The 11,387-nt window shown below is 44.9% G+C and overlaps 1 pseudogene; it reads right to left on the reverse strand.

Moving 5' to 3' along the window:
• Positions 1 to 953: 953 nt before the first annotated feature.
• Positions 954 to 1,893, reverse strand: LOC100587758 (annotated as a pseudogene).
• Positions 1,894 to 11,387: the final 9,494 nt, after the last annotated feature.

Raw genomic sequence — 11,387 nt, forward strand, 5'->3', positions numbered from 1 at the left:
CCTTCTCGTCTGACTTCTACCATCTTTGCTTCTACCATCCAGGGGCCGTGGTTATCTGGCCAGGCTGCTCTCAGGAAACCCAACCTCAGAAGGCCTGGGCAACTGGTCCTCCTTCTGGAACTTGGATCTAAGATTCTGCAGTAGAAGGGAAGTAGTGGCCCCACGGGAAGGGGAAAGCAGCAAGTCTGAGAGTGTGGACGCAGCTCAGCTTTCCCCCACTCTCAAGTGCATGAAAAAGGTAAGGTCTTCATGACTTTCTATAAAAGAGTTGGAGGAGTGGCTCCCAGAGAGCCATTTCTGTGGAAAGGCAAGAGGCTCTGGGGCCAGATGGAAGAAGTGGGCAGCCTGGGTGTGACGGGTGCTTCCATCCAGGAGCAGTCAGGCCGAGAGATGGGAGCCAACAGAGGCACATGGCTCCTCCTGTGTTGGGGTGCCAGGCCTCTCTGCTCTTCTTAGAGCTCCTCCCATTTTCAGAACTCTATCCTAGACCTTGAAGCCAGGTCCTGAAAAGGAAACACACCCAAAGTAAAGGGAACTTAAAAGAACGCAAGCAAAACCATAGAGCTAAGAAAGAAAAGTTTTAATAGGACATTTTAATAATGGCCACATTTACTGAGCTCTTACTTAATGTACCAGACCCTGCACTAAGAGCCTTATTTGTTTGGATTATCTCTTTTAATTAATACCGTCCCATTGTACTCACTCAGCATTCCCTATCCATTCCTTAACTATCTCAGGTGCACAGAAACTTGCCTTTGCGACATTCTAACAATGTGTGTCCATTAGTTCTCTGCAGTGCAGGAGAAGAAACTTGCATGAAGATGAGGGAGCAGCAGAAAATGAGAAAAAAGAGAGTGAGGAGCTCCAGCTTGGGCATGTGGGTGCCCACCTGCAGCAAGTCTACTCCTCGTGACTTGTCAGGTGCTCTCTAGCCCTGTCAAGGGCCCACCCTCTCACCTACAGGCTGCTGGGTCTCCAAGGAAGATCCTTTTGGTCACATCCTCAATGACCTCCTTGACCTTCTCATTCCGGAAGGTGAAGATGAAGGGGTTGAGGAAAGGGGTTACCACTGCAGTCACCAGGGCCACCACCTTGTTGAGGTATGTGGAGTGGCCCTTGCCTGGCCTTACGTAGATGAAGACGGCACTGCCGTAGCCCAGAACCACCACTGTGAGGTGAGAGGCACAGGTGGAGAAGGCCTTCAGGCACCCAGGGGAGGAAGGTATATGCAGCACTGCAGCCACAATGAGGACGTAGGAGAGGATGATAAACAGCATGGTGGTCAGCACAAAGAGCAGGGACAGGAAGAGGTCCACGCGCTCAATGTGGCGGGTGTCAGAGCAGGCAAGCTTGAGCAGCGGGGCAGAGTCACAGAAGTAGCGGCCGATGATGTTAGGGCCACAGAACCACAGTCGTGTTTTCTGCAGCGTGGGAGAGACAATGGAGAGGAAACCAACCACCCAACAGGCCACCACCAGCTTCACACACACTGGACCATTCATGATGGTTGGGTAGCGCAAGGGGCGGCAGATGGCCACATAGCGATCAAAGCCCATGACCGTATCAGGAAGTTGGCAGAGCCCAGGGAGAAGTAAAAGACTGGGTTAGGCATTGGGCCAGGGCCATGGTCTTGTGAGTGTATAGTAAGTCTGCCAGCATCCTAGGTACCACAGTGGAGGTGACCACCATCTCCATGAGGGAGAAGTTGCAGAGGAAGAAGTACATGGGTGAGTGAAGGCGAGAGTCAAGGCAAGTGAGGCTGATGATGGCCAGGTTGCCCAGCAGCGTCAGCACACATATCAACAGGATCAGAGCAAACAGCAGAACTTGGAATTCATGGAGATAAGAAAATTCCAGGAGCACAAACTCCCTGACAATGCTGTAGTTACCCATTGCACTTGATGCCCATTCTATGTGACACCTGTGAGGGGTTGAGAAATGTTAGCAGGAGATTGCCATCAACCTCTCTCTCAATCAGGTCCCCATAGTGCTGGCCTGGCTCCCCACGCACACTAGCCTTTGTGCACAGTTGACCCCAGAAGACACATTCCCAAAAGGCAGGAGTTTCCCTGGGGTGAGGAATGGATTACTGGCTGGGATGAGCAGATTTATGACTTGGCCACCTCTACATTATCACCATTCTTAAGCTCTTCCTCTTCTGTCTTCTACTCATTGATTATATTGTACAACACACTTAATAAGCTCCAACTCTGTGCAAGACATTTGGCTGGGTCTGAGGATGAAGGGGTAAACACTTCCTAACTGCCAAATTTAATGGTCTGTTGTTCAAATAATAGCTGACATTTACTGTTCTTTCCCTGTGCCAGAAAATGGGCTAGATACCTATACATTATTTCCTTCCATCTTTTTTGCTGAATCCTCATCCTCTTTTTCTTCTCTATAACATGTCAGGTTACAAATAACCCATTTTCGAAGTCACTTCCACCCTTGACTGCAAGGATCCTGCACTCTTGAATTTCTCCTACCATCCTGGGTTCCCTCGTCTGTCTCCTTCTCTAGCTTCCTGTCTTTCTGCCATTTTCTAAACGTGGATGTCCCCACATTTCTTTTCTTATCTTTGTTTAAAAAAATTCTCTATTTTCTCCTTCAGAAATCTCACCTTCTTTAACCAAAGCAATCTTTAAAATGTAAATGAATTTCAAATCTGGATTTTGTCCTCCTCTTGAGTCGTGGCCCACATCTCTATCCACCAGATTGACCACCACCACACATTCAACACATCTAAAGATACACACCTAGTCCTCCCCTCCCGCAAAGGCCATGTTTATGGCTCCCAATTCCCCAGTCATCTGGGCTGGAAACTGGAAGCATCTTTGTTTATCCATAGCCACCACCCTAGTTCAAGGATCTGTTTCCTCTTAATCATTACAACAACATTCTTAATTTTTTTTTATTGGTAGATTGCTGAGTCACCAACCTATCCATGCACCATGCTGCTATTATATTTTATTTTCTTAAGTTATTGTGTCAACTGTTTTTAATAATCTGTAACAAGGCCGGGCATGGTGGCTCACGCCTGTAATCCCAGCACTTTGGGAAGCTGAGGCAGGTGGATCATCTGAGGTCGGGAGTTCGAGACCATCATGGCCAACATGGAGAAACTCCATCTCTACTAAAAATACAAAATTAGCCGAGTGTGGTGGCGCATGCCTGTAATCCCAGCTACCCAGGAGGCTGAGGCAGGAGAATCGCTTGAATCTAGGAGGTGGAGGTTGCAGTGAGCTGAGATCATGCCATTGCACTCCAGCCTGGGCAACAAGAGCAACACTCTATCTCAAAAATAAATAAATAAATAAAAATAATCTGTAACAATGAGATTTCATTTATAATTACTTTCAAAATCAATCAAACTAGCTAGCCATCTATCTTCATCCAGAAAAAGAGTAAAAGGATGCATTTTAAAATATGAACAATGGCTATATCTAGGTGTGGGCTATAGGAATTTACTTTTTAAAAATCTCATATTGAAATTATATGTATTTAAACTGTTGTATTAGTCTGTTCTCATGCTGCTATAAGGACACACCCAAGACTGGGAAATTTATAAAGAAAAGAGGTTTAATTGACTCACAGTTTGGCATGGCTGGGGAGGCTTCAGGAAACCTATGATCATGGACGAAGGGGGAGCAAACACGTCCTTCTTCCCATGGCAGCAGCAAGGAGAAGTGCAGAGCACAGGAGTGAAAAAGCCCCTTATAAAACTATCAGATCTCATGAGAACTCACTCTCTATCACGAGAACAGCATGGAGGTTAACCACCCCCATGATTCAATTACCTCCCATTGGTCCCTCCCACAACAAGTGGGGATTATGGGAACTACAATTCAAGATGAGATTTGCGTGGGGACACAGCCAAACCATATGAAGTGTATATCATGAGGTTTGGATAGAAATATACATAGTAAACTTATTACGACAGTCAAGCTAATTAGTATATCCATCTCTTCATATAGTTACCATTTTTCATGTGTCGTGAGATGACCTAAGATCTACCCTCTTAGCAAATGTCAAGTATACAATACAGTATCATTACCTGTAATCCCCATGCTGAACATTAGATTGCTAGAACTTATTCTTCCTGCCCAACTGAAACCTTGTACCCTCTGTTCTTCTATACGTCCACATTCATTTCCAAATTCTCTTCATTTAAATTTGAATTCTCTTCATATATTATTTTAGTGATCAAAAAAATTAACAACAATAATCTCTTCCTTTTTCAGTCAAATCAAGCACAGATTCTCCCTGGCAACTCCTGCCCTACATGACTCTGCCCATTCACCACCCCCCATAGCTTCACCCCCACCTCCTTGTCACACACTTTGTGATACCACCGAACTGAACCCTCGCTATTCTCCATAAGTTGTCCACTTTGCCTTCACACACTTCCCTTTTTATTCCTGTGCTTAGAATACTTTGTTCTGCCATCTTTGCCTGGCAAATTCTTAATCACCCACCAGGGACTATCTCAAATGTCCCCTCCTTTACGAAGCTTCATCCCCATCCAGATGTGAAGTCATCCTGCCTGGAGTTCCCAATCAGGAAAGTTAACATGATCTGCCTTGCATTATAATTGTGTACCAGTCAGATTCCAAATCCTGGATTCCTGGTTTCTCAGTGTCAGGGCTCTTTTTTCATCTTTATAACCCTCAGAATACCAAGCAACATGTCTTACATAGTGTAACTACTCATTACATTTTGGTTAAACAGGCCAGGTGCAATGGCTCACACCTGTAATCCCAGCACTTTGGGAGGCAGATGTGAGAGGACTGCCTGAGGCCAGGAGTTCGAGACCCAGCCTGGGCAACATAGAGAGACCCTATCACTACAAAAATAAAAAAGTTAGCCTGGTGTGGTGCCGAATGCCTGTAGTCTGGGCTACTTGGGAGGCTGAAGTGGGAGGATCACTTGGGCTCAGAAGGTGGAGGCTGCAGTAAACTGTGATTACAATGCTGCACTACAGCCTGGGCCACAGAGGAAGATGCTCTCTCAAAATAATAATAATTTTGGTTAAACCGATGAGCACATATGTTGGGTTTTCATTTCTAGTCCTGAGAAGGAAAGTTTTGCCAAATGGTAACTCACATTTTCTTTAATGATGATGTGTATGTGTAATGTGGACTTTAACAAAATGTAATGGGGCAATCACGACCCCACAATTTCTTATCAGAAAGCTAAAATGAGACCAAAACCAGCAAGGCAGCATTCTGGAATCAAGCACACTATTATTTCTGCAGCAAAGTACACAAATATTCACACTCAATGAAATAAAGACAGAAATGGCCTCATGTTTAGTTCAGAACAAGTTAAGCCATCTAAGTGCTTTGACTCAACATTTAAGAAAGAACTTTCAGCATTCAAAGCATTTTGATTACAGAATTGTGGATAAAGCGTTAGGAATGGGTAGACCTCATTCACTGAGGGCCCACCATGCACTGGCTCCCGTGCGACAACGATGCTGTGAAATCGTTACCAACTTCATAACATAGATGATAAAAACTGAGGCTTGGAACATTTAAGGATCTTAATCCCAAGTCATATGGTCAATAAATGTTGAGTTAGGATTTGAATCTGGAGTTTTCTAACTCCAATATCTATTTGTTTGTAGTAATCAAAACTTCAAGTATGTGAAATCTGCAGTGTTGAATCAAGCACTGTGCCGTATCAATCTCTGAACACAGGACTCAAAGCTTATTGCTTATATCTACGAATAAAAATGCTTATATCTACAAAAAAACTATTTAATACATGGCAAATGAATGAATGTATTAAAGTCCCACTATCAGCTATGGACTATCAGTGATAGGTAGGAGATGGGGAGGGTGTCCCTTTCCCAGCAGAAAGATCTAACTTGAGTCTCAAGTGGTATTGCAAGACTGGTTAGCAGTGCTCCAAACAGGGTCACCCCTCAGCCCTCCATCTCTTATTGGGAATCCATGACAATCCAGAAATCCAGAAAGCTGCTGTTCCTCCAATTGCCACTTCCCAGACTGTGACCTCACCCTTTTCAGCCCCCATATTGATGTCCTTCATATTCTTCAGGTGTCATAAATTCCTAAGCTAGAATGAGAAATTCAACCCATGGTCCTATTTTGTGTTTCATTTGCCACCTGCCACTCAGAAAGCAACATCTTTCTACCAGGTTTCAGAGACATCACGTCTTGAGGCTCTCCAATATAAAACATCTCAAGTCTTGGAATCAGAGGTTAAATGGGGATTCTAAGATAAACTTTGAGTCAGGAGTACCCCAGTTCATGTGGCAGGCTTAGCTTCATACCACAATGCTGGCATCCTTTTCAAACTGGCCTCCACCACAGCCCCCATTTTTGTGCCCTTGCCCTTCACCCCTCATCTCAAACCCTCTTGCATTTATCTTCCCAACCTCTGTCCAGCCACTTAAACTTTTAGCACTTAGTTTGTTTTTTCCCTGTTCAAGATCTCACCTCTCCTCTCAGGTTTGATGACTGATGCTCCTCTCTTCATACAAAATTCATGCCAGTCACTTCTTCATGAGGCTTCAAGACTCTGAGTCACAATACGCCCCCCGACCTCTTCCAATTCAGCAAGACTGCAACTCAGGACAAGTCCCTGGAGTATGTCTTAGGACCTTTAGTGCTTGTTCAATAATTTTACATTCCAAGTTTTTATTTTAGAAAACTGATTGTTAGTTACAAGTGAAGTTAACATATGTAAAGTGTAACTTGAATGTCGAATAGACTTTTTTCTGCATCAGAGTCTTTGACAGAATAGGTTTCCCTCAGTGCAGCCTTCCCTTGCTACACAACAGATCCTCTCTCAGGCCCAGGAGTTCTGCATTCCCAAGGCAAACTCAACTTGTCCAACCAGTAGACCATCCAGTGCTCAATCAAAACAGGCCAAGCACAGCCTTGGCTGTTACAGAGTGGCCTAGTCAAGGCTGTGTTTAGCTATTTAGCATATGCTTTGGACAGCATCCCACATTAACTGTACTTGCAGCCTGGACTCCCCAGAGTGCCCTCAGCTCCCCTCACTCATTCCTGTTAAGGATGCTTGCTGAGAAGAGATCCTGTTTATCTTTCTAAATCCTTCATGCTGCAGGTTTTGCAGTTCACAGCTCTGTTAAAATGCCAACTAGCGGAGAGCTTCCACATCCCCACATAATATAATAATCCTCCAGAGACTTGGAGGATTTGAATGTTCTCTCCTGACAGTGTATCTTTCTCCCTCTCCACATTAACTCTCTCAATCCTCCTAGCTGAATTATCCTTGTGCATTTTGACTCCTGAAACAATGTTTCTGCTCCAGAAAAATGACTGTTTTTGACCCACTGGGAATGCAGAGGGGGTAGCAGTACTGTCACCCTGGTTCTTTGTGGCAGTAATGTCCATCATCAGTGTCCTGGGGGCTTGCTGAACTTCTTAGTGAGGGAAAGAGCAGGGTGAGGAATGAGAAAGAGGAGAGAGCAAGGAAAGTACCTGAACATCCCTCACTGTTGGCAGGTCTTTGCAAGGGGCAGATGGCCAGGGGAGGACATAGAGGTGAACAGCACCCTGGGGATAGCAGGCCAGCTAGCAGCAAGAATTAAAAGCAACAAATGATGCAAGAGCATCATGCACTAAGCAGACAAAAGTCTAGGGAGGCTCAAATAGAAAAAGAGACACCACAGGACTAGACCTATGCTGAGCTTTCCCAGCCCCAGCTTCAGGAAGGGACAAAAGAAGTGGGTGGGACAGAGACCCTTAGCTTCTTCCCCAAGGGGAGGGCAAAATGGGACCAATGCAGGGGGTGGAGTCCTGTCATGATGAAATGCAATGCTGCACCTAATGTCAGCAGTAGCACAGTGAGCAGGAGGAAATAGGCAACTGAATCATTCATTCGCTTACTCACTCACTCAGTCACTTATTCAGAAAGTCACGGACAATACCAAGTACTGCTGGTGCTCTAGGAATGCAGGGCTAAAAACAGTCCTGGGTTTTACCATTCAATTGCAAAAACAGACAGTAAGTAAGTTTAAAACAACAGACTGTGATAGGTGCAATGAAAGGGGCATGACAGAAAGGGAGGGAAGGGGAGGGGGACTCACCAGTGCCAGGTCACATCCTGCCACCCAGGTCCAAATGCAGGACCTGGAGCTCAGACCCTGTGGATAACAGGGCCAGTGCAATGGGTTGAATGGGGCAAAGAGGTTCCTCTCAGACTCCCTGCAGGCACAGTCCCAAATCTGGGTCCTCTTGGGCAGCCCACAGGAAAGAGCAACAACACGACCCCAGGATGGAGATGCTCCACTCTGCCCGGTGCACTCTCTTTATCTCTTTCCTCCCGCTATTCAGGCACTCCCAGTGGGAGACCTGGAACTGAAAGGGATTCAGAAAGATGGAAGTTTCCCACCCTCTTCAGTACTGATGGTGTTCCCAAGCAGGGTCTGGAATAGGAGCATGGTGGTTGTTCCCAGGGAGCAGTTGCCTCTACTAGGGACTTGGCCACATCCCAGGACCATCCTCAGTTTGGCGAATGTGAGCTCCTGGGAGCCGGTAGCAACTGTGAGTCCACAGGGGGCTCCTAGGAACTGTGACTGCTCTGTCTCACACTCTCCTGTCTCCTGTGGGCATGGAGCTCAGTGCAGCCCTGGCAGCCCTGGGATCTGCAAACTGGAGTGAGGAGAAGAGGGAGAAGGAGCAGGGAGTTGGGCACCAACTGTTTTAGACACAGGCAATCCAGGAACAAAGAAAATGAGCAAAGAATTGTTACCTCTGGCCACCCAGGAGGGAAAAAAAATAGGTCTACTGTCTTGTTGTTTTCTCATAAATGAAAAATAAGAGGAATGCCAGAGTAAAAAAACACATCTATCCTCAGGGATCTAGAACTAGAAATACCATTTGACCCAGCAACCCCATTACTGGGTATATACCCAAAGGACTATAAATCATGCTGCTATAAAGATACATGCACACGTATGTTTATTGCAGCACTATTCACAATAGCAAAGACTTGGAACCAACCCAAATGTCCAACAATGATAGACTGGATTAAGAAAATGTGGCACATATACACCATGGAATACTATGCAGCCATAAAAAATGATGAGTTCATGTCCTTTGTAGGGACATGGATGAAACTGAAAAACATCATTCTCAGTAAACTATGGCAAGGACAAAAAACCAAACACCGCATGTTCTCACTCATAGGTGGGAATTGAACAATGAGAACACATGGACACAGGAAGGGGAACATCACACTCTGGGGACTGTTGTGGGGTGGAGGGAGCGGGGAGGGACAGCATTAGGAGATATACCTAATGCTAAATGACGAGTTAATGGGTGCAGCAAACCAACATGGCACATGGATACATATGTAACAAACCTGCACATTGTGCACATGTACCCTAAAACCTAAAGTATAATAATAAAAAAAGAAAAAAAGAAAAAAAAAAAGAAAAACACATCTATTTTTAGAAAAAAAAAATGGTCAGGGCCTGAGCATTAAGATACTTGGTGAACCAAAATGAGAAATCAGGGATCTGTTTACAATTATAAAATTGGAAATATACATACATATATATATATATACACACACACACATATATATATATGCATATACATAAAGGGAATATGTGTGTGTATAAATGACAAAAATATTTGTTGCCAATTTGTAATTTTGTATATCAGCTATGAAAAATTTTAAATATGACATTGGGACACTTCAGTAAACATAGAATTTTACTGTGACTGCCAAAACCAAAGGAATTTTGTATCTCTCTCTCTCTCTTTTTTTTTTTTTTTGAGACAGAGTCTCGCTCTGTTGCCCAGGCTGGAGTGCAATGGCACTATCTCGGCTCACTGCAAGCTCTGCCTCCTGGGTTCACACCATTCTCCTGCCTCAGCCTCCCGAGTAGCTGGGACTACAGGCGCCCGCCACCACACCCAGCTAATTTTTTGCATTTTTAGTAGAGATGGGGTTTCACAGTGTTGGCCAGGATGGTCTCCATCTCCTGAACTCGTGATCTGCCTGTCTTGGCCTCCCAAAGTGCTAGGATTACAGGCGTAAGCAACCGCGCCTGGCCCGGAATTTCGCATCTCTTTATCAGCAAGACCAGCTTCCCTGACTTCTCCACCCACCCAAGGATGTGCATCACCTCCAGTGCCAAGGACTCAAGGAATGACATAGTCCTTTTCCTTTGTCCCTTGCTGTACTTCACGGCAATAACAGCTATATCACGTGTTCCTGCAGACATTGTCTCATTTGATCCTCTCAACAACCCTGTGAAGCAGCCGTTATGGGTGTCTTCATTCCACCATTGACGGTACAGAGGAAGCCTTGCTCCAGGGCATGCACCTAGAAAGTGGTGTCTGGGTTTGAACTCCGAGGAGCAGAGTACAGGTGATCTTCAGCTTGGGTACTTTAGACTTTTACACATGACCTTGCATACCCCCTACACTGACATTTTCTCATTCGCCTTTCACATTTTCATATATTTGCTGATCAAGGAGCATTTCAAGTATCACATATAGCATCTCCTGCCCTAATGGTTCAAGTTTGTCTGTTCAATTGTCTAACAATTTTAACTGAAAACACTAACAAGTGAAAATGAAAACTTGTCTTGATGAACTTCTGTTTGCGTAATGCATTTTCATAGGGATGTTTTCAAAACAATAACAAACAAACAAGCAAACAAACATAGTACATCTGTCTCAAAGAGTGAGCCCAGGCTAGAGTTTCATGATCGTGCATCTAAGCTTCAGAAGAAGGGGTCTGAGGCAGAATTGAAAGGAAATACAACAGTCATGCTTCTGTGAGATATGTCTTTTTTTCTAGACTTCTCAGCCTTTCCCCAAATATATGGGAAATATGTTTGCCCCGCTGGAGCTTCAAATCTCTGCTCGGGTTCACATTCAATTTGGTGGTGGGCACAACCATCACCACCTTAATGTTTAAATGGCCAAATATAGCAAAAATGGAGAGGGGCTTTGAACCCCCAAATCATTTTAAGTAGTTTTGTAGCATATTTTATATGTATCTAGAAGCTGTGAGTGACCCATCTAGGACAAAAAAAAAAAAAATGGACATAGAGACTGAGGTGAGATGGAGAAAGCAGGGTTGTGGGGATTGTTTAAAGAAAGTGGGTTTAGGCAGGGCACAGTGGCTCACGCCTGTAATCCCAACATTTTGGGAGGCAGAGGTGGGTGGATCACAAGGTCAGGAATTCGAGACCTGTCTGACCAATATGATGAAACCCTGTCTCTACTAAAAATAACAACAACAAAAAAATTAGCCCGGTGTGGTGGCGGGAACCTGTAGTTCCAGCTACTCAGGAGGCTGAGGCAGGAGAATTGCTTGAACTCAGGAGGCGGAGGTTGCAGTGAACCGAGATCGTGCCACTGCACTCCAGCCTA

Source organism: Nomascus leucogenys, chromosome 13 (assembly GCF_006542625.1).
Source record: "Nomascus leucogenys isolate Asia chromosome 13, Asia_NLE_v1, whole genome shotgun sequence".
NCBI lineage: Eukaryota > Metazoa > Chordata > Mammalia > Primates > Hylobatidae > Nomascus > Nomascus leucogenys.